A 26710-nucleotide genomic window follows, 5' to 3' on the forward strand; every position below is an offset into this window, starting at 1 on the left:
GGAATAAAACGACTACTAAGAACTAAACAAATACAGCACATGTTCCCTCATTTTATATATATACATATGGCTTTCTCAATGTTCCAAGGTCTATTGCAGACACCACAGATGCAGCAGTAAACAGAACAGTCAAATATCTCTACTCTTTGAGTCTTGTGTTCTACTGATGAGAGACAGACAACTTTCCTGTGTTGTCGGCAAAGACCTCACTGAGAAGGTTACACTTGAACAGAGATTTAAAGAAGGATCAAGCGATATAGATATATAAATACCTGAGGGAAAAACAAGTCTGGAAAGAGGAAATGGCAGACATGAAGACTTTGAGGCTTTGAGGAATATAGCTGGTAGGTCAGTATAGCTGGAGTATAGTGAGATGACAAATTTAAAGCAGATGAGGTCAGAGAGCGAGGTAACTAAAGTCCTTACTGTGTAGCTATTTGAAGGCCACTGTGACAGTGTTGCTTTTAACCATGAATGAGGCAGAACCTGGCAGAGTAGGAATGGTAACAAAATTGTTGATGTTTCTTTCATGGAGAGAGAGGGTGTATGTTCCCTTTCCTGGAATGTGGGTAGGTTTGGTGACTGCTTTGACTCACAAAACCCAGCAGAAGTGGCACTGTGCCAGTTTCTGAGCCCAGGTCTTCATAGACTGGCAGCTACTACTTCCTACTTTTTAGAATGCTCATTGTTGGAGGGCTTCATGCTCTGAGAAGCCCAACCCACATAGAGAGACCCTGATAGGCTATCTGATTGACAGCCAAGTGACCTCCCAGTCAACTGCCAGCATCTACTTCCAGCAAAGTGGATGAGTTATCTCGAACATCCAACCCACTCAAGCTTTCGGATGACTCCAGCCCCAGTCGCTGTTAACGTTCACCACTTTCACGAAAGACCCTCAAGCCAGAGCCATTTGTCTAAGACCAGTCAATGTATAGATTCCTGAGAGAGAATTAAAAAATTGCTGTGTAAAAGCATTATATTTCAGTATAATTTGTTATTGCAGGTTTCTGAGTGAGGTCATAATCTGACTCCAGTCTTAAGAGGCTCACTCTTCTTGCTTTATTTTAAGAAGGGATTGTGTCAGACAAGAGTAAAAATGGATAGACTTGTTAGGTGGCTGTTATAATGATTCTGATGTGAGAGTAGAGCCCTTGACCCAGAGGAGTTAAGTATGAACATAGTAAGACGTAGTCAGATTCTGGATATGTTTTTAAGGTAGAGAGAACACATATGTTAATGGATTAACTGTGAGATGTAAGGAAAACAGACGGGTCAAGAATGGTTTCAAATTTTTGTTCAAGAAATGGAAAGAACAGGTTTGGAAGCTGGTAGGTAGAAATTAAGATTTTGGTTAGGGGGATGTTAAATTTGAGATGCCAGTTAGATATGTATATGGAAATATCAAGTGGGCAGTTATATACTAGTATATGAGTCTGGAATTGGGTGAGAATACCATGCCAGAGATAGACATTTCATAGTCATCAGTGATTGCCTAAGATCACGAAGAAAGAGTCATAAATAAATAAGAGAAGAAGCCAACGAGTTTTGCCCTGGGATACTCCTACTTTAAGTGACTGGAGAGAAGAGAACAAACCAGAAAGGGAAATTAAAGAAGGTAGAAGTGATGTGAGGAGAATGAGGACGAAGGAAGAAAGTGAATAAAAGATGAAAAGGGTGGCTCTCAAATGAGGCTGACAGCTTAAGTGAGAAGAGGACTGAATTGTTCATTGGACTTAATAATATGAAAGTCATGGTGACCTTGACAGAGTAGCTTCAGTGGAGTGGTAAAGGAAAAAACCTACTTGGATTGGGTTCAAAGGAAACTGGAGAAGAAGATTTAGAGATACAAACATACGTAATTCTTTCAAGGAGTTTCACTGTTACAGGGAAATGAGCAAGAAGGACTTCAGCTGGAGGAATAAGGTTAAGAGAAGCGAAGAGATTTTTGTTTTGTTTTTTAAAGATGGGACAATGAACAGCTTGTCTATTTGCTAATGGGAATGATCCAGTAGACAGAAAAATCTTTTACAGGACTAAGCAGATAATTGCTGGATCAATGTCCTTGAGGGAAAAGTGTATCAAAGGTGTTAAGAGAGATGACAGAATATGTTGAACTAATACCATTGGTGGGTAGATGGAATGGTGAGATTATTTCCATTGTCTAAGTGAAATAGAATGAAAGGTCATCAGTAGAAATCGAGATTGGGAGCCAGTATGTTGGACGCTGAAGGAGAGAAGAGAAAGTATGATGCAGTGGTCAGAGAGAGAGGGAATCTAATTACACCAGGGGATGGTGTTCTGACCTCTGGGCAGTATTAGGAACTCCTTGAAGTTAATGATCATGAACATAAAATGCAACCAACCAGCCAGCCTAGTTCTGGTCTCCAGCCATATTTGGATGTTCTGGTGTAGATGCAAAATCAAATTTAACAAGGGCTAGTATTGTCAAGTAGTGAGATGAAGAAAGAAAATGTGGAAAGTTAAGACTGTATGCAGGGGAATGATGATAATGATTGTCCATGAAATTGAAACTGGAACGTTACTAATATTGTATGATAGCATCAAAAATCCTTTCTATTATATATTAATAGAGCTGGAAAGATGAGTTCCACTCAGACATCTCTTTGCTGCATCATCTTGTTTCAACAGAACTCTCACATTAATTTAATCACCATTTCTTGAGTACCTGGTCTGTGGATGATAAAAGAACCATTTTGATACAAAGGCAGGAAAGATTGATTTTTGACACTAGTTACAAAGGCATGATCTTACTCTGGGAATTCTTGAACACTCATTAGATAGACATTTTCATGACTTGGATTTAGCATCCACTTAGCATTCATTGTGAGCTGAGACCTTTATGGAAAATATAAACAACATTTTCCCTGCTTTTATGGAGTTTTATCGCCTACTCTGTGTTTTTGTCAAGTACCTAATAAAGACAAGAAGAACTTGTACTAAACTGCTATTGTATCAATGTGAGAACTGGCATTTTGTTACTAGGAAGTTTAACAAGTTCTTTGCAAATACATTTGGATCTAGCCACTAGGTTCACTTCTTAAATTATCTTGCTTCAATAAAGGTTACTTCGTCTTGAAGCATATGCCTTCCTGGAATCCCCATTAAGCAAATGACTCCCCATTCATCATCCTTAATTCTTTAACAGAGACATACTGCATTTTCTTCTTAGAGATCTTTATTCTGATCAGAGTCAATTAAAGAGAGATGCAATCTTTTTTTCCAGGTAGGAAAATTTCTCCCTCTTCAACTTGAATTGCAATTGCAGTTTTACTCCAAATCCAGTAGTAGATGCTAATTTTAAAAAAAATGCACATAACTTACATATTAACATATTAGCATTACCAACACAGACATTTGGTAGTGGCATATGCATTCACCGTATTAGTAAGACTGCCCTATATCACTCATATATTCTCTTTCTTTCTCTATCTATTTTGAATGCCAGTGGGAGTTTTTTCAAAAGATTTATTTTCATTGAATAAATAGTGGCTGAGGGTTCTTACTAAACTTATAAATGTCTTTTTCTTCTGAATCTCGCTCTCTACTTTATATTGTATTCTTAAACTGTTTTGCTTGCCATCCTTGCTAAATTGCATTGTGACAGTTCTGACTTTGGTATTCTTTTGAAGACCCATTTTCTCTTGTATTGAGAGAAATATACCTTGAAAGCAAGGTTAAATCCTCTTTCTACCTGCCAGCTTTGAAACAAAAATTTGAAAGTGTAGCATACAACATCTCTCTGATGAGGTTCCTCTTTTCAGTTTTATGAAAACAGATCGCGCAAACTGATGTTTCACTATTAAATGGCAGAACCTAAATTCTGTTGGCAAGCGCCTTCTCAATGCTGCGCCCCACAGACAGGCTCCCTTAAAGTGTTCTCACTTGGACCTTAAGGAGACCTGGAAAGAAACCTTAGAGATATTTGATTTCAACCCTCTAGTTTTTCAAATGAGCTAGGAATTTTGAGACTTACCCAAGTTATAAAGCTAATTCAGGGACCAACAAGCCCTAATCCATCTCTTGATTTTCACTTCAATGTTCTTTCTGGTACACCACACCAGAATGAATAAATAACTGCACCACTCATGTCTGTGCATTTTAGAACTCAAATTACACTGATGTGGTTCAAGATTGTATGGACAGCTGGGCTTTTGGAGTCTTCTAATTTATATGACCATGGCTTAATTTTAGGGATATCTATGATGGATATCTGCTAGAGGTCCCCTGATAATCAGAAATGGCTGGTATGCCAGTTGGCCAGGATTGGTGGTGGTAAAGGCGGCAGTTAGGAAAGCATTTAGAGAGGGATTAAGAAACTGCTCAGGAGTAATTTATCCTTAAGGAAGAGAAAGTCAAGAAGCATAAAAGTTCCAAAAATGGTGGGTCATAATTACACAGGGATTTTTAGAACTGCAGAATAACCAGCATTCAGATTGGCCCCAGAGCCAATCTGTTTATAGTGGTTTACAATAAGAACGTTGTATCTGCAATCTCAGCCATACCTTGAGGATGCTTGAGGCACTGTGCAGTTTCAGTTACAATGGCTGCAGCAGTCTCACTAACATGGGCACAAACCTTTTGACATTTGGTGTTGGCAGCTTTGTTCCGTTGTTAGACGTGGGTTTCCTTGTTGGCCTTGACGGTGACCTGTGTCTTGGAGAAAACTGGAATAGAAGGAAAAGAGAGGGGTGAATTGACTCAGTAATTACAAGGACTGTCAGAGCCTAAGAATCACCCCCATAAAATGCTCAGAAAGTCCTCAGAAGAACATTGAACAGGGCTCAGATCCTGTGACATGTGGTAAGCCTGGGTCAGGCAGATCTTGATATTATGATTCCCTGGGATGGTATGTCCTAAAATAATGTCACTTATCCATCTGTGTGATTTGAGACACGTCCTGGGCTAATTATTAACAATAGCTGGTAAATTTAGAATACCTCTGAAGGGAATTAGGCAATTGTCAGCAAGCCAGCCGGCCCTTACCTGTCCAGGAGAAGGAAGAGCAGGTGTAGCAGAGGACCACAGCTTTGCAGAATTTCCAGCTAGAAGCCTGACATTTGAAAATGTATCCCTGCTTCCTAGGGGAGGTGTTTTGATCCTGATATGAGTACTATAAAATTGGAATAAAAATTTTAAAAGTGCAGTGGGTGTGTCTAACAAACAGATATTATTGTAATCATTTCAGTTATTTCTTGCTGAAATGACATATTTATCTGATTACAAAAGTAGCTTAACTAACTGAGAAGAAGTTAGAGGATCCTGAAATATAGAATAGGACAATCAATATAATTTTGGCATGCAGAGAAAAGCATCTTAATGTTTGTCTAGTTATGTTTATGTATGTATGCTTTCATCGATCGCTCTATATCTATGAATTTCTCTTCTTTTTGATAAAAGTTGTTCAAGCATTTAGTCAATAATATTACCATGTACTACTTTCTTGCACATAAAGAAATCTTTCTCCATAAAAAGAAACAAAGTTTCTTAATCTTTTAAATTACAACCTTGACTTCTATATCTCAAAACAACACCAGCCTGTTAAAACGTTAAGGCAGTACTTATGCCATAGACAATCTGATAATGATAATAATTATAACTGATGATATTTTAGGACTTACTATGTGCAAAGTAAGTCTATATGTATCTACACCTCATATCATTTAATAATTTTAACATTATGACATTAGGACTTAAATTGCCCTTTTTAAAAATTACTCTATTTTAGCTTTTTATTTTTTAATTTTTAAAACTTTGTAAGCATTTTTCCAGTTTTATTGAAATATAATTGACACTTAACATTTTATTGTTTAAAGTGTACAAACTAAGGATTTAATGTATGTGTATATTGGGAAATGATCCCCACAAAAAGTTTAGTTAGCATCCATCACCTCACATAGTTACAAAATTGTTTTTTTTCTTGTAATGATAATGTTTAAGTCTACTCTCTTAGCAATTTTCAAGTATACAATACAGTTTTGCTAACTATAGTCACCATGCTGTACATTACATCCTTAGGACTTCCTAATATTACACTTGGAAGTTGTACCTTTTGACCATCTTCACCCACTTCCTCCACTACATCCCTGCCTCTGACAACCACCAACCTGTTCTTTCTGTGAGTTCAGTTGTGGGTTTTTTTGTTGATTTTTGTTTGTTTGTTTGTTTGTTTGTTTGTTTGTTTTAGGTTCCATGTATAAGTGAAACCATACAGTAATTGTCTTTGTCTGTTTTATTTCACTTAACATAAAGTAAGTTCTCTCCTTGTTGTTGCAAATGGCAGGATTTCCTTCGGTTTTGGGTGAATAGCGTTCCACTGTACATATACAACACATTTTCTTTATCCATTCACTCATTGATGAACACTTAGGTTGTTTCCACGTCTTGGCTGTTATAATAATGCTACGATGAACATGAGGGTACAGATATCTCTTAAGAATAGTGATTTAAATACCCTGACGTGGAATTTCTGGATCGTATGGCAGTTCCATTTTTAATTTTTTGAGGAAACTCCATACTGTTTATCATAGCGTCTCCACCATAAACTGTACTCATTTCCATTTTATAAAAGTACGATTAAGTAAGAAACTTGCCCAGAGTTATGCATATCTGATAGGATTCAAATCCAGATTCAAATCTTGATTCTAATTTAAGCAGCGTATATAAATATTTCAGAACAAATGTGTCAAATAGGCTAATTCCCACATGAGAAAAGGATACTGTAGAGAAATTCAGAGGACTAGAAGCCATTTTCAGGAGGACAAATGTGTTTAGGGAGAGTTTATATGAAGGGAGAAATGTTTTCCCAGAGGAAGAATTCCGTCAGACTTTCTATGAATAAGAAACCAGTTATTTTGAGAATCTATAGAAAATTTCATTAGTGTCATTCTGTCTTTATGGGTATTATCAGACCAATGATTAGTGACATGTACTATATGGATGGTCAATAATAGAGAGGCTCACAACAATCCTTCAGTTGACTCCTAATTTACAAGTTAATTGACATTAAGTCACACTACAATGCTCAAAATAGCAACTGAGCTGGAAACTATAAATATTAATCAACACTTTTCTGGTCTCTAGAAGGAATTTCCACTAACTGTGGCACAGACAAAGGATGACTGAGGAACTACCAGTCTTGAGCTCAGGTTCTACCCTCTAAAACTGAACAAAGCTTGAAAGTCCAAAAAAAAACAACCACAAAACAAACAAACAAAAAAACTCTCGACATATCTCAGTGGTGAACCCTGAACTAAGAGACCCTATTCCTGGGCCATCTTGACATTTTTACTCCCATTCCCACCCAACTGCCAGGAAAAAAAAAAAAAAAAGTCTGAATCACAAAATAATTTTAACATCTCACTCTCATAAATTACTCTCCTTGCAGCCAATGACCTCTGATTCATTAGCACACACCTTCCCCCCCCACCCCCCACCCCCCAGTCCTTGCACTGGTTAAATTCCTCTTATATCCAGAAATGTGATTTGGAGTGGCACTTGTCCTCAAGTTGAATGTGGGAGATAGGAATTGTATTAGCATCCGGGTAAAAAGTGAAGTGGATCCATGTCCTGGTCAAAGAACAAATAAATCTAGTGAGGTCTCTGATCAAAATGGAAAAGCAGAGGGGAAAAGAAAGAACAAATAGGGAATGTATAAACCTACCAGCCTGAAAGGAGGAAGCTTTGACCAAAAGATTGAAAACAAACAAACAAACAAACAAAAAAACAGGAGTTATAGCATAAGACAGCAGTAACAATGAACTATCGATGACATTTTTGTATATAGAAGTACTATAAGCAAGTGGGCTCCACGGCCGTTATCATAGGAAGAGATGATACTCTTCTTGTTTTTGAGTTTTATTTTCCTTTTCCCTAAAATGTGAAATCTCTTGCATTATTGTTCTATTGATTGGTTAAGCTAACATACTTGAATATTATATATTAATATTTTATATTAATATTTTGATATTAATCTTACTGATATTGTTTTTTCTGGGAATTTCTTAATTCTTAGAGGCCAAATGCAGTTACATTTGCAAACTGGAAGTAGTACATCCCTGGTACCAGTAAAAGGAGGCAAGGGTATAGTTTGAGGAAGACCTAACAGGCTATGTTGAGATACAATCTTATCTTCACACAGCACAGAGGCTAATGCTGTCAGCACATTTGGAGGAGATATACAAGAACGCTTATTTCATGAATTATTAGCATTGGAATCTTTACCTTGACTAGAATCATCAAAATGTGTCACAACTGTCACAATCTGTTATCAAAGGCCTCTTCACATTAGCTTGCTGAAACACCCTGTGTGGCAGATGGCAGAAGGTCAAAAGGTCAAGCATGGGATATTAAATGCCAAGCTTTTGAACATCTGGAAGGTTTGAAAAAAAATGGAAAGAATAGTAAATATATGTAGGTGTCATTTGCTTTCTTTCATATTAACATGACAAAGTAGACTTCTTTGCAAGTCAGCCAAGGAGATTTGACTTTGATAGACTATATCACAAGAGAAGACATTCCTCCTTTCCCTAGCACCTGAACAGATGACTTATTGGCCTCCTCCTCAGGCAATGGGCAGCCCGATGTGATGGAAGTCGTCAGCATGTCCGCAAACACCATCTGTGCAGAAGCTTAGGCTAATGAGTGAAGTACAGAGGGGCTGGCAAGGGAGCGAGGGAGTGAGGGGAGAGGGTGAGGTGTTGGACTGAATGTCAAGTAGCCCAGAGGTGGACCCTCCAATAAAACACTGAATCTCAGCCGTGGCTCTCCATCAGGTTGTCAAGGGAAGCTGTTTCAGACTTCCAATGCTCACACCCCATTCCAGATCAATTGGTTCCAAATCTCTCCTGATGGGGTCTAGACAGTGTGTTTTTGTTGTTGTTGTTTGTTTTCAAACTTTCCAGATTAGTTTTGTAGGCAGTCAATTAGGAGAAGCACTAACAGAGAACAGGATATGCTGAGTGCACTCTACTCTGCCCCTCCAGGTTTGGATTCAGTGCTTAGGACATTGTGATTTAAGTGTATTCCCGGGAGTTAGAACTGAAGAAACTTAAGCCCCTCCCTGGACTTGCTGCAGTTGAATAAGATCCTGAGATGAGTCACAGTCATGTTCAAGTTTGACAAGTACTCAATTTTGGTGTTATTATTTTTAAATTGCACAATTTGAAACATTGTGCATAGGGCATTGGTTTTTGAATTATAGAAAATCTATGGGAGAGGACATAAGGTAGAAAGTGTTGCGTAATTCATTCTTTCAACCATTCAATTAAAATATATAGACTACTATGGACTGGCACTCTGGTGGACTCCAAGAACACAGTGGTGAGCTTTGACAAGTAAAGTCTCCATTCCTATCACATTTAAACACCACATATATCAAATAACCATCCATACGCATGTCTGATGATGAAATGTGATAAGGCCCAAAAAGAGCACCCCTTCCCCACAACTGCCTCTCCGGTGCAAACTTCCTTCGTTGAGTTACCAGAGTGCTTAGAAATGAATCTTAACGCATCTACACCAGGTTTTCATGACCTGGAGGTTACTGCAAAGTAATTCTTTTTTCTGCGCTTCAGCCACACCAGACTTAGTAATATTTTTTCAGGCTCGTGCTGCTCTTTACCTGCAGGTTTCAGGTCCTTTGAAATGCTTGTTCTTCTGTCCTATCACCCCCAAATTCTTAGCCTCAATAACACCCTCCTGGATAGATCAATCTCCTTGGTTCTAAGAGTCTTCCTTTCAAGGTGACTTATCTTGAACTTAATGAAGCATCCTCTTGCTGATGTAAAGTCCACTTTCACCAGGGGCCCGTATGACCGAAGAAAGGATGGGTCATGCCTGTCTGTGCTCTGTGCTTTGCCTTCAGTGACCGGCATGGGGCCTGGCACAGGCAATGTGGTCAAGAAACTGTTGTTGGGATAGTTAACACACCCTGGAGTGAATTGATGAACCAAGACACCTTACGAAAGGAGGGCAATGATGTCCCCTATTCCTGAGCAGTCACATGAGTAGGGACTGGAAAATAACCTTTGGATTTAGTGGTATGTGAGTAAAACAAATATCAGACATGCTACCTATTTGATCTTCCTATTGTAACTTCACAAAACTCGGTAGACTAATGAGAGTACCAGGAAATACTGTGGTAAATGGATGCATTAACGTATTTAACACAATCATTTTAGCACTTACTTGATCTCAGAACCTGGTTGCATAAAATACCAGTGAGCATCCCAGGAAGCTATTATTCTGAGGAACAGTGGTGGACAAGCCCTGGATGCCCATGGAAAGCCCTGATCCCAGTGTGTGAGAGCATCAGATGTGCCCCCAACATGGCTGGTTCTGAAAGCTTTCACCTAAAAGGAACACTCTCACTTACATTGTCCAGGGCTTGAGGTCAGTAGAGAGGGGAAATACCATCTTGTATGTACCCAAAGGACTAGTCAACCAAATATTAGGAAGCTTCCATAATGACTTCCAAACCTCTTGATCACCTCAGACACATTTACTCATCCTTTAGGATGTCACTAAAATGCCATTCTTTCCCTACCTTTATCTCTGTTTCCATATGGGTGCTACCGATGTGAGCTGTGCTCACCTCTGGAATAGCGCTTCTCAAGCTGAAGTATTTCTTGCTTGACTGCACACTCCGTTAAAGGCAGGGCTTTTTCTTTTTTCCCCTGAGTGAGTCCAATGTTAAACATGAAGGTGCTTTTAAAAATGGATTATTACTTGAGTGAATGCATTAATTCACCTTGTGTTTACCTCTCCATCTTTGGAAGCACTGCATCTCTAACCCAAGCACAGACTCATCACAGACAAGACACTCAGTAAGTGCTGGCTCAGTCCTTACATAACTGAGTGAAATGACTTCACCACGCTGAGCCTCAGTTTTTTTGTTCCAGAACAAGCCTCTCTGACAATAAAGAAAAAGTATGATCTATAAATTCAAAAGTCTGGGACCTGATACACAGTAAGGCACAATAAGCATTATTTCTTTATCTTTTAAAAAATAAACGCGAGTTTGGCCTGACATAAATACAATGTAATCATTTTTTCCCTCCTCAGGTAATATAGGAACTTTACTACTTAGTAATTTCACTAATCATTAGCTTCCAATAAGGGAAATAAGAACAGAATCATCCCAAATTAAATTTGACCTTTTAGGAAAAAAATGTGGATCAGCTTTGATATAATATATACTATTATATAGGATAGTTTAATGCTTTTACACTAATTAATAAATATGATCTGGGGTATACATTTCCTGCATGAATCCCTAGATATATAGCTGATCAATTCCATATGAAGAAAGCTAGAAGCTAAGAAGAAACAATTTAAAAAAAAGTAAACGTCTTAAGGAACAAAATAGGTCTCTCTTACCTGGGAAGGAGTAGGCTGAAAGGGGCTGTTACAAATACCTAGTAGAGCTTTTTCCTGCCCGTCACCCAAACTCCCCTTTCTTTGCTAATCTCATTTATTTTCCTTAGGTGACACTCCTGAATTGACTGAATTGTCTGTGTTGCTCAGGGAACAGACATCATTCTCTATTTGTCCAGGAGTGGGTAGGTGACTCAGGCTTAGTCAAACACAGTCAATACGGCTTAGAGTCCGTCCCCATTATTCATGGATTGTGTATTTGGGAAGTTTCCTACTTGCTGAACTGTATTTGTAATGCCAAATGAGTATTCGCAGTGATTTCCCAGTCATCCACAGATGTGCACAGAATGACAAATATCTCGGTCACCCAATGTACAATAAATGGATATATACCGGGGGTGCCAAAACATTTATACAAGAGGACACTTTGGTTAACGTTGCTCAAGCAGTAGTTTGCCATAATCAGAAGTGTCTGGACGCTAATGGTAACCATGTTGAGCACCTCTTATAATTGCAGAAGTCAAACGTGACTTGTATTCACCTTTTATTATCCGTATATATTGAGTATCACAATTTTAATACAGTTTTCCTTGCTTAAAGTGTGTATACATTTTTGAGGGCACCCTCTGTATTTCCAGCTCAGGTTGAACATGGTGAAGCTCTGGGTCCTTGTTTCAGCTCTTCTGCTGTAAACAAAGATCTTTTTCAAGGTCAACTTTGTGCCAAGTTTTGTGTTTTTCCCCCCACATTTTTGTGCTATTTGTTGCTGATTTTACTGTTTAAAACAGCCTGAAGCATAGTGGGGAAGTGCTGTCTTGTGTTCCTAACAGAAAGAATGCTGTGACATGCTTTATGGAGAAAATACATGCGATAGATAAACTTCAGGCATGAGGTCTAGTGCTATCGGGTATGAGTTTCATGTTAATGAACGAACAATATATATTAAATAAGGTGTATTAACACAGAAGCATACATAAAACAAGGTTATTATTGATTGGTTTAGGAGAATGCTGTGCCCAGGGCTCCCAGGAACCTAATGCTGTATTCCTGTCTTTCACTTAGAAGCCATGGTTCAGTATTTGTTAACTCAGTGTTCACGGCAACTGTATAGAATATAACTGTCTCAAAATAAAGAGAATCGACTGTGTTTTCATGGACTGTTGTTTCAGCTAAATGAGAGGAGGCAGTTTTGTTTTGTTTGTTTTTTTCTTCTGTCTATTGCATTGCTGATGTATTGGATATAAACTCTATAGAGTTGTTTGTAGCCACCATCCTAAAATCAGAGAAAACCTGTCAGGGAATGGAACTAAGAGAGGGGAAAGCAAAGTGAAGAGATAGAGAAAGATAAAAAATAGAAATGATGGAGGAAGGGAGGGAGGAAGAGAGAGAGAGGGAGGGAGAGAGAGGTGGGCAGAGTCAAAGAGGGAGAGAGAGAGAGAGAGAGAGAGAATGTGAATGAGAACTAGAGAACCTGTGATTTGAAGCATTTGAACCCCTGGGTGTTTGCAGTGCCTAAAACAAATTGAACTCGGATTTTTTTTCATTTCCAAAGTCAATAAACTACCTCTTTTGTTGATGTTTTCTTTTGCTTAGACACTTGGTTGTCTGTTATTTGTAAATGAAAGAATTCTGAAACAAAAGATGACTATCATAAAGCATTGACCACAGAGAAGGGGGCACAAGTCCTTTCTTAGTTGCAAGAAGGGATTGACTAATAATGTATTAAGGGTTTAGAATTAGCTGTGTATAGAATAGTTCTAGCAGTTTAACAGACATTAAAAGCCATAGACACTTTTGAAGAATATTTCAGAGTAATTTTCCTTTAATAGCTTTAGAAAAGAAATACAAATCAGCGTAATGGGGTAGGATAAATCCTGAAGTTACCTTCTCTTTGCTCTGTTTCAGTTCAGAGCAGTTTACTTCTAATTAAGTTCTTTAATAAAAAAGATTGGGGTATTGGGATTAAAACATAACAGTATTTGAATTCTGATCTTCCTATTTAGTAGCTCTGTGGCCTTAATTTTTCTAGGCCTCATTTTTTTCATAAGCAAAATAGACATATATAAATATACATATAGATTCAAACGTAGTAGAAACTCAAATGTTTCTCAAAAGAATGAATAATTATTGTAAGAATTAGGTGAGATAACATAAATTGAGAGATGGGTATGTAGTCTTGAGCATAATAGGCTCAATAAAAACTGACTGTTATTGTTTATAGTTGCTCTTTTTAACTCACTTATCTCATCTTTTAAGAATACATAGGCAATTAGATAGTAGAAAGTCAGAAACAAAAATCTATGAACTTACCATTTTGCAATAAATGTTTATTTTGTGTCACCTCATTTCTAGGCATTGTAGGGTCTACTTGAGAAGATATACCATAAAAATGGCACAATAGAGCTTGCCAACCAATAGAAAGTACAAATATGTAGATAAACATAATCCCAGGTAGATTTATTTAAGTGCTATACTTAAAACACATTGTTGCTGTATATACTGGGTTTCTAAGGAAGGAGGGACCTCTATGTGAAAGAAGTTGTGTTTAAAATCAGGGCTCAGAAAATGGATCAGAATTCACCAGGTGAGATTAAGATACGAGGTTCGCATGGGGCTGTGGATTCTACCTGAGCAACTAAATGTAGCCCAAGAAGATTGCAATGGAGGAATCCATAAGATGGCCAGGCAAATAAAACCTTTTTATTATTATCCTACTAATAAATCAATGAAAGGGGCTGAAAACTTTCACTCTTCATAGTATGAGCTGATTCACGGCATGTTCCTCAAAGTCTTACTCAAAGTTATGTCATTATTATCTTCTCCAGTTTGATTAAAAATGGGCACAGTTTTGCCAGAAAATGTTCCAGGATCATCTTCCAACAAACGGTGCCTCACTGGATTCCTCTGCTCTGGAAAGCAGCATCAATTTTCAATTTGCATTTGTTTTCAGTTATTAAGAAACACTGAATTATAATGTGTATAAGCATGATGTTTTGATAGCTTTCACTTCCAAATTTTTCCCTCTGCACATTTTTCAAATTAGAAATCAAAATAATGTTACCTCCTAGCACCTTCTCAATGGTTGATTAAAAAATAAAAAAAATTACCATCTACCTTCCATATGTGTCTCACCTGCATTTTCTTCCCCAAATTTGCACTATTTAAAGTCTTCATCCAACTTTCTTTAAAATGCATTACAGAGTCTCCTTTTACTTTCCCTCTGTTTGGTAGAGAATTAGAATATCACAAATAAGAAAGTGCCAGTAGGCTCAAGATAGTCATTTTAGAGTTTTGCTTTACTTTTTGCCCCCAAAACCCTCATACTAAATAATAGGTTTTACTCTAATTTTTTTAGGCACTCTGTATCGTTCATCATTTTTTCTTATTCACTATCTTCCCATTCCCCTTCTACATGCACCCAGCAGAACAACAGGATTGCATAAAATGAGCCAAGTTTGGAACTAATCCAACAAGCTAGGTACAACTTACGAAAGCTGCTGAAGATTGCTTTATTCACTCTCAGAATGAATACATTTGGTGGCGTGGGGAGAGGAAGTAGAGAAACTGATAAAAGAAAAATATAAAGGAAACACTACTCACTGTTGCACTTCTTAGCACCCTGATCTCCCTTTGGCCAAGATCCCAAGTCTTATTCATGATGGTGGCTGAAATAGGACTTTTTAGTCCTATTCCGCAGCGTCACTTTTATAAAGAAAGCCGTGGAAATATATTAGGAGGGACTAATCCACAAAATGTGGATCTGTTTTACCATCCTCCAGTTGAGCTCTATGAAGGAGGAATCTTATTTTTTGAGGATCCCAAATGAGTTACAGAAGGATCCAGACAAGAAGTAGAGCACACACAGCTTACATGCCTGAAAGCCTCTCGAACAAACAACAACTGAGAAACATGCCCTCGTGTGTACATCAGTAACAGATAAGAAAGACAGCTGTTGGGCCGGCCTCCTCCCTCCCACTAGACTGAGACTGCTGAGGGAGACACTGTCTTGCAGATGGTTCTCATGGTCAGGTGAGGAGTGGAGCTGTGCAGGGATCACAGCAAGCATTGCAGTAAATCAGGCAGCATCTCTTCTGGAAGAAGGCCAAGCTGCTCTTGAAGATGTTAGAGACAGCTCCCTGGTAGCTTAGAGAGCAGGGATCCATTTCAGTCATTTCTAGGAACATCCCTCAAAGCCAGTTTTTTCTGGCAGGGAGGTTGGGTGTCGGAGTAACTTCCTGTTAAAGTTATAAAGGAAAAACAAAAGCCCTGCACTCATCCGTCCAGACTCTGACTTGACTGGAGAACTGATTCTGGGCCATGATTCATATGGTGGAGTTTGTCTAGACTTTCACTTTCTCCTCCATTCTTCCCTGCCTCCCCTTGCAAAGCAAATAATCCTGCAATCTGTAGTTGGGTGAAGAAGGACAGTATACATTAAAGCTAGATTTCAGGATAATCCACACAGCGTAGTGTTCATCCAGGGGAAACAGTGATCTATGAGGCAGAATGGACTCCTAAATAGCTCATAAGTGTGAACAATTGATTTGGTTGACATGCATGGGTAAGGGACAAACCTGTACCAGGTGATTGGTTACATAGCCCTAGAGAAAAATCATGGGCTGTATTGGCTGACAAGTCCAGATTCGAGTCCTAACCCCTCTATTAATTAGCATGAGGAGATGAATGAGCCTCTCCAAGCCTTGGGTGTCACTATAAAATGGAGATAACACTTTTCCTTTGTAGTGTTATAAAACCCTTCATAAGATAATGCCAATTACCTAATTAAACTAATAGAGTATTTAGCTTCCTATTACTGTTGTAACAAATGGTCACAAATTAGTGGTATAAAATAACACAAATCACTTCTCTGAACAGTCCTGGGTATCAGAAGTCCAAAAACCAGTGTTACAGGCCTAAAATCCAGGGGTCCCCAGAGATGGTTCCTTCTGGAGACTCCAGGAGAGCTCATTTCTTGCCTCTTCCAGCTGTTAGAGGCTGTCATCCATCATTCCTTGGCTTGCAACCACATCTCTCCAATCTTTGCTTGCTTCCTCACATTGACTTCTCCCCTCCCTAACTTACTACCTTCCCCTTAATTAGGAACTTTGTCATGACATTAGACCCACCAGGATAATCTACCTGTCTCAAAAATCATTAACTTAATCCCAAAGTCCACAAAGCCCATTTTGTCATATAATGTAGCATATCCACAAGTTCTGGAAATAAAGATGTGGACCTCTTTGGGAGGCAGTCATTCAACCTGGTGCTTAGCACAGGTATTGGCACAAATAGGCATGAAACAGATTTAACCCCATCTCCTCTTCTATCGAAAGTGGAGGCAAGCTGGACCTAATTGTTCTTTTCCCCGCTTCTCATAACCTTGAACACTCTTCTCAGAGCTCCCGAAAGAGAAGCTGAAGGGATCGTCTAAGAGTAAGATGAAAAAGTCTTAAAAGCCAAGTCTTAAAAGCCAAGCAGAAGTCGTACACTTATGGTGTACATTTGCTTCCTCCTTTAGTGAGTTTTTAGGGTCTGGTATGCTCTATGTATCTGAGTTATGTTCATAAAGCATGTGGAAGAGAACCAAAACGCATAGTCAATTGTAAGTACAACACAACCCCATCATGAAAGAAGAGGAATTTGTTCACTAATGTGCCCTGAAACTAGTTACAGAAAAGCCATTTGGATTTTGAGAATGAGAGAATCATCTTAGCTTTCAGAGTCTGTGAGAATTCGGACCTTATGATGTGAGGGAGTTGGAACTGCAAAGCATTTTCAGCCTCTGATTTAATTTTCTTTCAAATTGCACTGACATCATAATCATTTATCTTCAACAAAACCAGAGGGAGGCCAGAATAGTTTCAGTTTCACTGTGTTTTAATGGTAAATTCCTATCCTTCTGCCGTTGTCCTCTACAAAGTGATCATTCATACTGCCATCACATGAAATGTACCAACTAAATCAAAATATTTTTCATAGGGGAGTAGCCTAGGGACGTGAAAGCAACAGCATGCTGGACTTCTCATGCTGCGCTATTTTTGGATGGCCTTCTTCAAGGATCAATTTAAAGCTAACTTCTACAAAAACGCCTTCTCCAATGAGGCAGGAAAAATATACAGAACCTCACACATACTTAACAAAAGTAGTCAGCTGACTGCACCTGACTTAACTGTGCAAAGTATAGAGTGTATTCTCTATATTATAACAGCTACTAGGAACAGTAATTATGGGGCTAGTACATGATTCGTTAACTCACTCCTTTATTTATTCATTGTTTCATCACAGATCTTTGACAGACCTACTATTTCTTCATTCACTTATTCATTTGGTCATTCATTCTTCCAGTTTACATCTTCCAGATTGAATCAGTTTGTATGGTTATTAATTCACTCATTCAACGAAAATGCATTGAGTAGCTTATCTCTGCTCATATTGTGTCGGGTGCAAAGGTAAATCAAATCCCTGTGTGCTCCAGCAACCTATCTCTTGGCCCATTTTTCAGTTAGAACACTGAGAAGAGGATACAGGAGCAGAAGTAGAATGTCATGTTATTGTTTCACTGATGAGCACCTTAAATTTAGGCAGGTAAATTGCAATAACAGAGATAATAACATTGCATTGATTATTAGGAATCTGACTTCAGACCATCCAGTTGTGTGGGGCTGCATCTCCAATTATTGCATCTTTACTGACCAGTACAAGCCTTGGTGGAGTCTTTGTGCTCAAAACCTGTGCCACATGTATTCATCTGTCATTAATGGCTAATTATGTTACTAGCCGCAGAAAAATGGGGATTCTTCGCAGCCAACTTGTTTTTCCTTTGGTCAGTGTCACTGTGGGAGATGTTGTGTGGTACAGTTATACTTCACTGGCTGCCAAAGACTGAACCTTAAATCTGGTTTGGAAACAGGCGTGGCTGAGCTTGTGTGTGCTCCTGAGGAAGGTCAGTGTCTGTCACTAAAGTAACAGCATCAGGCTTTGTGTCCTCAGAGTCCGCCTTTGCCATAATGACACATAGCTAATGGAGCCTGCCTGCCCTTTGTGGTTTTGACCCTCCTAACAGAATCAGGCCCCCGTTTGTATTTTTTGAGGTCTGATTCACTCCCATCTCAATCCACCATATCTACCCTTCTGGAGTCTTTCTGTGTTTTCTTAGTACTCAGATTGGTCTACGAAATTTCTTACTTCTTCAAATATTTTAAATGTCTCCTTCTTTGTTTCTATCTCTACAAGTCTCTGTTTTCTTGCCTCTCCTCCGTCTAGTATTTCTTGCGGAGAGCATAACTAATAACAGACTGTAATTGTTAGTCTATTTGTCATTCTTCTCCTACCCATCGTATATACAGCCATCTAAAAGCTTGGTAGAGTTAAGAGAATTATGGTTTTTGTTGTTTTTTTATATCTCCCATTGCTCTTACCCTGATGTTGAATTAATGAATATATGAACAGACTGATTGAAATCCTTTATGATATTTGATGATATACCTCTATGACAACGCACCACTGATTACATGACAGAATTCCTGGTCCTCTGGAAACTCCTGCACAGCTAATGTGAGATGGCCCTTCCCCTCTCACTCTGCTCCTCAGTTTCTCTCATTTGTAGGAAACACTTGAACTTCTGTGTGATGCTGTCAGTGACTGTTAACAATTGGGTGTGATAAAGGTATGTTCTTGAGGATGAGAAATTGTAATCCTAGTTTTGGAAATAAAGTAGACAGGGATGCTAGGAAGGGAAATGAGAGCCCCAAACAAAACTAAAACAAAACCCCTAATTCCTAGGAATATTTCATTGATTAAATATAAATGGTGTCCTTGGCACTTCTAAATATTTCACATATACTAACTAATTAATTATTGTAATTAGCTTAAAATGTAGGTATTGCATTCCCATTGGAACACTGAGTCATGGAGGTTAAATAACTCTGTCCAAGGTCACATGGCAAATGTGGAAACAAGATTAGGATACAGGCGTTTGACTCTAAACACCATGTTCTGAATCATTAGGTAATATGACCGTAGAGAGAGAGAAAATGGGGTAACATGGTTATTATGACTGTGCATAGAAAGATTTGGTATGAGAATGGGTGCCTGTGTGGATTGTGGGAAGGTAAGTTATAGGAGAATGGGTACAAGTATAAATTCTGTTTCTATGGTTTTATTAACATAACATAGAAAAAAACTTAGTTACAAATATTTAAATATCTGTTTAAAAAAAAACAAAAATGAGGGACTGACTTGTGTGATCTTCATTTCAAGACTTTGACACCACCCCTGCCTTTTGGGTGGATGTGATGGTGAGACAATGCATTTCGTTTGGAAAGCCGGGGACAGATGATGGAGAACCAATTAATCACTTAGAATTTCAAGTTTGAAATATTTATTTTGGTCAGTCTGAGCCTTAAAATCATTGTCTTTTAAGTGTGGTCAAATATAATTACTTAGAAAAGACAGTACTTATTTTCAAGTGAGGTGCAAGATAAGAGATAACAACAAAGAAATCATTACTAAGGCATTTTCACCAGTCCTCTCTCTCTGCAAATTGCATGTGTATGCGCATGTGTGCCATTCATCTGGAACAATTGTCTACGATTTTGGTTCTGCTTTGGAAGCTAAGGAATGTGTTGAGTTTTGGAATTCCTTTCATGTGGAAAGAATCCAGCTCCTAAGGACTGTTGATGATGGACAAACACTCTGCATAGAAAGACCATAAGTAAGACTTCCATTTTCAGTTTGCTTAAGTAACTCTTGACAGAAGCACCCAAATGCAGTGTTTTCTATGAATATGACAAGAACTTCTTGGGTCAAGCCATAAACAGTTGACATAAATTCCACTTTAATTAGTTTAAGTGTATTTTCCCAGGGCACATAACTTGCTAAACAGTCTTCAGCGTTCGCTGTGTTGGTGTATCAGATACTGTTTTTCTTCCATTGTGTTCCAATAGCACTTACTACCAAAAAAAAAAAAAAAAAAAAAAAAATTACTTTGTGCCATAGAAATGCCATGAAAACAGAAACTGTGTCACAAATGTTTGTGTTATTCGCAATTATTGATACCTGGTTATCAGTCGAAAGATGGTTGAGTGAATAGATGCATGAATGAATGATACATGAATGAAATGTTTTGTCTAGATTTGGAGTGAAATCAGTATCTTTTTATGAGATTCAGCAGCCCTCAAATGTTTTGTCCCTATATTAGATGAATATTAATTTTGTAAACATGATCAATACATATTTTTAGAGCAGGAAAAATATTTAAAGGTTCTATTTCATTAATAATCAGAATAGGAGAGGAAGAGAGTTGATAATTAGGAGCCACTGTGAAGATGCTAGCGGTGGTTTGTAGTAGATGCAGTGAGAGGAAATTGAAGTAGGATTCCATTTTGTCATTGTTTCTTTTATTGCGTTTCTTTACTTTCTTCTATTTTATTTCTTTTGTTATAATGTTCTATCACTGTGCTACTCAAAGCTTTCCGATGGCTTCCCATAGATCGATAACAAGATCTCAATTCTTTAACTGGCTTAGGAAGCCACTCTTAGCCTGGTCCTCGTCCATATCATTGGCCTTCTCTCATTCCATATCCTATGGTGCTCCACGTTCTCTCAAGGGCTTTTGCACTAGCTCTGTCTGGAAGTTCCCTCCCTCATCTTCACTTTGCTGGACCCTACTCCATCGTCAAGCCTCAACTTCATTAATTCCTCTGAGAGGCTTTTGTTGAACACTTTCCCAATGAAACCCCCAGTCACTCGGTATCATATCATGGTTTCAACTCTCTGCATAACTCTTAACATGCTGGAGATGTCACATGTTTGCCTCCCATCTGAGGCTATCTGAGCTTTAGCCATCTCAGTCTTGACACTAAGTATGTAGGTAAAGAAGCTCTTGGTATTGTACCCAGCCCCAGCTCTTGTTATCTCTCAGTTATTCAAGTCATCTCATGGAACAAAGAACCACCTCCTATGCCTTTTTAGAATCCCTGGGTTTGTGACACCGCAATAGGCAAAGAAAACGCTCACTGATCAGTCTGAAATTTTCTTGTGATTGGTACGCTTTTAATCTCTGTCTCGCTACAAAAATGTCAGTTTCATTGTGGTGTGAACTTTGTTTTGTTCATTACTGGGCTCTTCATCCAGTGCCTGACACACAGTAGGCGTTCCATAAATATTTGCTCAATAAATAAATAAATGAACTACTCTGTTAACTGAGCTGGATAATTTTGCATTTTAAAAAATCTTATCAAACCCATTTGATGATTCCATAATAGTACCCCTACTTCCAGATAAAGAAAGTGAATGTTCGAAGGTTGGATAGTTTTCCCACATTCCAGAGGTAATAAACCACACAATTTAGAATGTGAACTAATTCTAATTTGAAGTCTTTTGCCACACTCTTACAAAACAAATCATTGTATTAACCTGCACTGCCAATATACCTTCAACTGTAAAAGGCTGTGGTAGAGTGTGTAAGAGCACAGAATCTGGGGCCCGCCTGCCATGGTTCAAATCCCAGATCCTCCACATTTCAGGTGTGTGACCTTGCCTCAATTTTCTAAGTTCTAAAATAAGAGTTATAATTCTATCTAATATCCAGGGTGACTTGAAGATTGAATATGTGGATATAGCTAAGGCATTTACCCCAGTGCTTGGTACATGATAAATGCTCTGTAAATTCTACCTATGGATTCTTATCTTCATTATTGTTATTGTATTGTATGATTTTCATGGGTGGTTCAATACCTCTCTGATAACTAGATATTATTAATAAACTATTTGCCAACATTTATATGTAAAATATTGATCATAATATAGGCCACCATATTTTATATATATGTATATGTATATACATATATATATATATATAGTTACAGGTATATACTTATAAAGTGAGTGATTGCCGCTATGAGTACAGGTATTCTATTTTCTGACGTGTGGCCTACGCAAGTGTTGTGATTCTTTTTGTTATTGTTTTTATTGTTATTGTTATTGTTTTTAACTAGGAAAGAGTTTAACTAGGAAAGAGTTTTCTTTGAAACTAAAAGTATATGATTTAACTTAGAGACTACTTTGTAGATGATCTCAGTCAACTCTCTTATTTAAGTAAGAGGACTGATGACAACAGAGGCGTGGGGTCACATTGAAAGTCACACAGGCAATTAATCCCTGAGCCAGAACAGGAGCCATGGTGGCCTGAGTCCTATTCTGGTGCCCTCCAATGTCACCATGCCACTGCAAGGCCAGCATGTCATTGTTGATGAGGAAAAGTTTTCCCAGCTAACTGGTTATCAAAACATGTGCAAGGTCTGCTTAGTACTCTTTGCAAGATGGAAACTCAACAAGTGCTCGTCAAGGGCCCTACATTCTACTCCCATCAGATAATAATTAGTCCACAGCAAGGTGGGGAACTACGTGAATCTTCTAGGTTAATCTCGGGTCAGAAGAAACAGCCCATACTTAGAAGAAACTAAGGATATTGGAGGACGTGAGAGAGATTTTCAAGAGCATGCCTTCTCGGATGCCTCTGACTGTAATTAGTGGCTTGAAGCTACTGGCCACGGCCGTCTGGGCCTTCCTACAGCAAACAGCTGTCTTCCTTTTTTAGGAAGGGCTATATAAGGCATGCAAACCACATGGATTTCCTTTGAAGCAGTTAGAACTTTTGTCAATATCATCTTTTATCTCTCTCTCTTTCACTTCAAACCCTCTGAGAAGAGATCTTACTAAAGAGAAAATCAAAGGAAGCTTCTGGTGTTACTATTTTCCAGACAATTTTCTGGTATTCTTAAACATGGAGCCAGATTCCTGACAGTCATGATGCGGTTCGCACTGGTGTTTTCTCCCTGACGATCTCTCCATAATGTCTTCAGGCTGTGTGGACAAAAGCCAAACAGAGCTTTCACCTTTGCCCTGTGTTTGCACGAGTTGAAAATGCGTGCTGTCCTTCTGAACACGTTAATGTTGCTTGTCTGTCTTCTTCTTCTGAGGCATATTTGAGGACTCCTAGGTAAACACAAATAGACAAACTATACCTCTCTCTCTATTTTCAGTGGAACTCTGAAAACCATTCTACTTTAACATATGAACTTTGGAAGTTCTCACAGTTACTTCAAGAATCTGGATTACCATTTTAAGTATATCACATCAAGAAATAAATACATCAGGGTTGCCAGTTAGCTCAGTTGATTAGAGTGCAGTGCTCTTAACAACAAGGGTGCTGGTTCAATCCCCTTGTGGGCCACTGTGAGCTGTGCCCTCCTTAAAGAGAGAGAGAGAGAGAGAGAGAGAGAGAGAGAGAGAGAGAGAGAGAGAGATAAAGAAATATGTCAACATTGCCTGGATGGTTCTTGTCAAAAGTAAACACAGAAGTTTTATGTGATAGCTATTATAGATAGATATTATAAAAATAGACCACTATCAAGGAAAACAATTGTCTCACAAATTCCCTTCTTCGGAACTTAAAATGAGCCCCTTGTATGAGAGTGTTTTTGGTTGAAAATGCAAATCAGCTTAGAGATGGACTTCAGTCACAGTTCTTGGTTGTGTTAAACAGAAAACTACCCTGGTTAAGTTAAGAAAAAAAGTGGAAGTAATGAAGAAAAGGGCTGAGGAATGTGTGGTCCAGTCTATGTGCACAACCGCAGGAAAGTAATCATGGTTCAAACAAGTAATGTCAGTGAAGACTTTCCTATGTGTGGATACTATTCTATGCACATTAACTCACTCAACCCTTGAATCAGTATTATGGTATAATAACTATTATTGTCCCTCTTTTACAGATGAAGAACTCGAGACAAATTTGTCAAAGTGTTTGTCCGAGGTCTTTACACTATTAAAGGGTAGAGCTGGAGCAGCAGTCAAGACCATGCTATAGGAGCATCCTTCTGAGGATGTCACTCCTGCTTCTACTACTCACCACACAGAGCTACTCTCACCACCATCTTTACTGCCACTAAACGCTGGGCACTAGCTTACTGCTTTGCGTCCCTTGTTCCAGATTCAAAATTTGGGTGTGGAGATCTCATATCATTATCTTGTCTTCTAGGAGACTAGGAAGCAAGTATCCAGCCTCTGATGGTTGGACTCATGTAATAGTAGATTTCTCAAAACTAGGAATGAAGTTCAGATGCTTAGCAGCTAAAAGAACGCAACAGTCACTGTTCTCCATTATAGTGACTACTAATCACCTCGGATGAAAAATCTAAGTCCTACTTAAAGACTACCATGCAATTTAGTCAAATTGCAACTGTGGATAGTATTAATTGATCACAAATGTAAATGACCTCATTTCTAAAAGATACCATTTTCTGAATTCTATCCCAAGCATAAACAGTTTATAATCAGCAAAAAGAAAAACCGAGAAGAATAATTGTTGTTTTGAATAAGTTATTTAAAATCTGTTGAGAAGTAATACTATGGGACTTTGATGCTAATTCATAGCAGTTTCTTCCAATATAAACTTTAAAGTTCGATAGTACAAGAAGTGAATGGAGGAAAAAGGCTGAGAAAAAGAGCAAGCGAGAGAGATTTTTACTGTAGAATGCTTTTGACATGGTCCAGTTACTGCGTCACGACTTCATGTTTCTTAATCTTGGCAATAGAATAAAGTCCTCAGCAGAAGGACTTTTTTCAAGTCCAAAAACATGACACTTCAGAGCTCTAACCATAACTTTTCTTTTTATGTCTACGGGATTTACAGTGTTTGCAGATGGAAGTAATTTAATACCGTGGTGATCTTTCTTCTAGCCTGTTTCCTTTCAGTGACCTTGTGTTTACTATAAGAAAACACCAACAAGGTGTCTGATTTCTTCATGGAAAAATGGCAACTATTTAAAACAAAAGGATTTTGTCCAGCAGAATCATAAATCTTTCACTGTTTCTGTAATTTTACAAAAAAGGCTCATTTGTTCTATGAGGAGTGTTTGCCTCCGAGACAAGGCCAATTTGACTTTCTCATAAAAAATGCATTTTTTGAGGTGGGGGACGGTCGCAGTAGAATAAAAAGTCACTGTTCTATCTATGGCAGGAGAATCAAATCTTTTCATTTCCATGGCTTTGCCTCAAACTGTCCATAAGTTATCATTTTGAAAGAAAACCCCAGAATCCGTTCTGGCATTTCCCAGGATGCTTTGAAAATAATAGCAGGTTCTTTGTGCCCTTCACACATCTTTGCTTTAGCATGTGTTGTTCCTGCTGATTTTAAAAGACCTGTCCCACACCCCAGAAAGCACATTGTTCCTGGGATGAGAGAAGCTCTTGGTAACCACAGTAACACACCTTTCTGGGGAATCTTCCCATCGACATTTAATAGGTTGAGTCATAAATAATACAATGAAATCTTTCAGTAGAAGACCAGGAGCTGCAACTGGAACACTCAGGAAATGGATAACAGCTGCCTTGAAGGTGATGAGATGCAAGATGCCTTCTTCTATTGGAGGCAATTTTTCCAGTAAGACAGAGAACTTGAATCTGGAGTGTCCATTCTGTTTGCACCATAGATCAGGGAGATGAAAATGTCAGATACTCTTATAAGTGCGATACTACATCCAAAGACATACGATTGACTCGAGAGTGTAGATTTGGCCTCTGCATATAAATAACTCCTTCAGGAATTATTTATAAATATGTGTTTTTAGATATTGAGTGGGTCCTTGAACAGGGTGAAATATATTATTTTAAGCAGCAGTTATGTGTTGAGTACCTAATGCACGCCAGTGTTCTGATCCTTGAAAGTAGGACAGGGACCAAAGCACTTTGGAGACAAGGAAGAAGCATTGTGTGAGCAGGTATTTAACTAGGAGCGAGTTAGGTAGAAAGTGGGGAAAGAAAGAAGAGGGTCCCAGGTATAGGAAATATCTCAGGCAAGGACTTAGATGCAAAGAAATCATGGTGTATTTGAGAACTTAAATTGCTTCAGCATGTTGGCCTCTGGCCAAAAAACAGTCACTCAACATTCAAAGATATCTATTTTTTGGTTCTTACGATAGAGCAGGAAGTGTTCCAGGTGTTTGGGGTATGACCATCAGCAAACCAGAGAATGTTTCTTGTCCTTGTGGAGCATATTACACAATCCATCCGCATGGTCCCCTCTTCCCTCCTCCCATATTTTTACCATCTAGGGAAGAAGGAGAGATTATATTGCAACAGCAACCACCGAAAGCCTGCCATCTTAAGGTTTTGGAGTGGTAGTACATTATCTACCTTTAATTTGTCTCAGTCGATGTCTGACATCAACACAAATTAATGGGGCCCCCAAAATGTGCCAAGTACTGTGCAATAAAAAGATGAACTTGAGCTGTTGATTCAATGTAATCCCAATCAA

This window comes from Rhinolophus sinicus, chromosome 1, assembly GCF_057876585.1.
Source record: "Rhinolophus sinicus isolate RSI-liver-muscle chromosome 1, RSI-T2T, whole genome shotgun sequence".
NCBI lineage: Eukaryota > Metazoa > Chordata > Mammalia > Chiroptera > Rhinolophidae > Rhinolophus > Rhinolophus sinicus.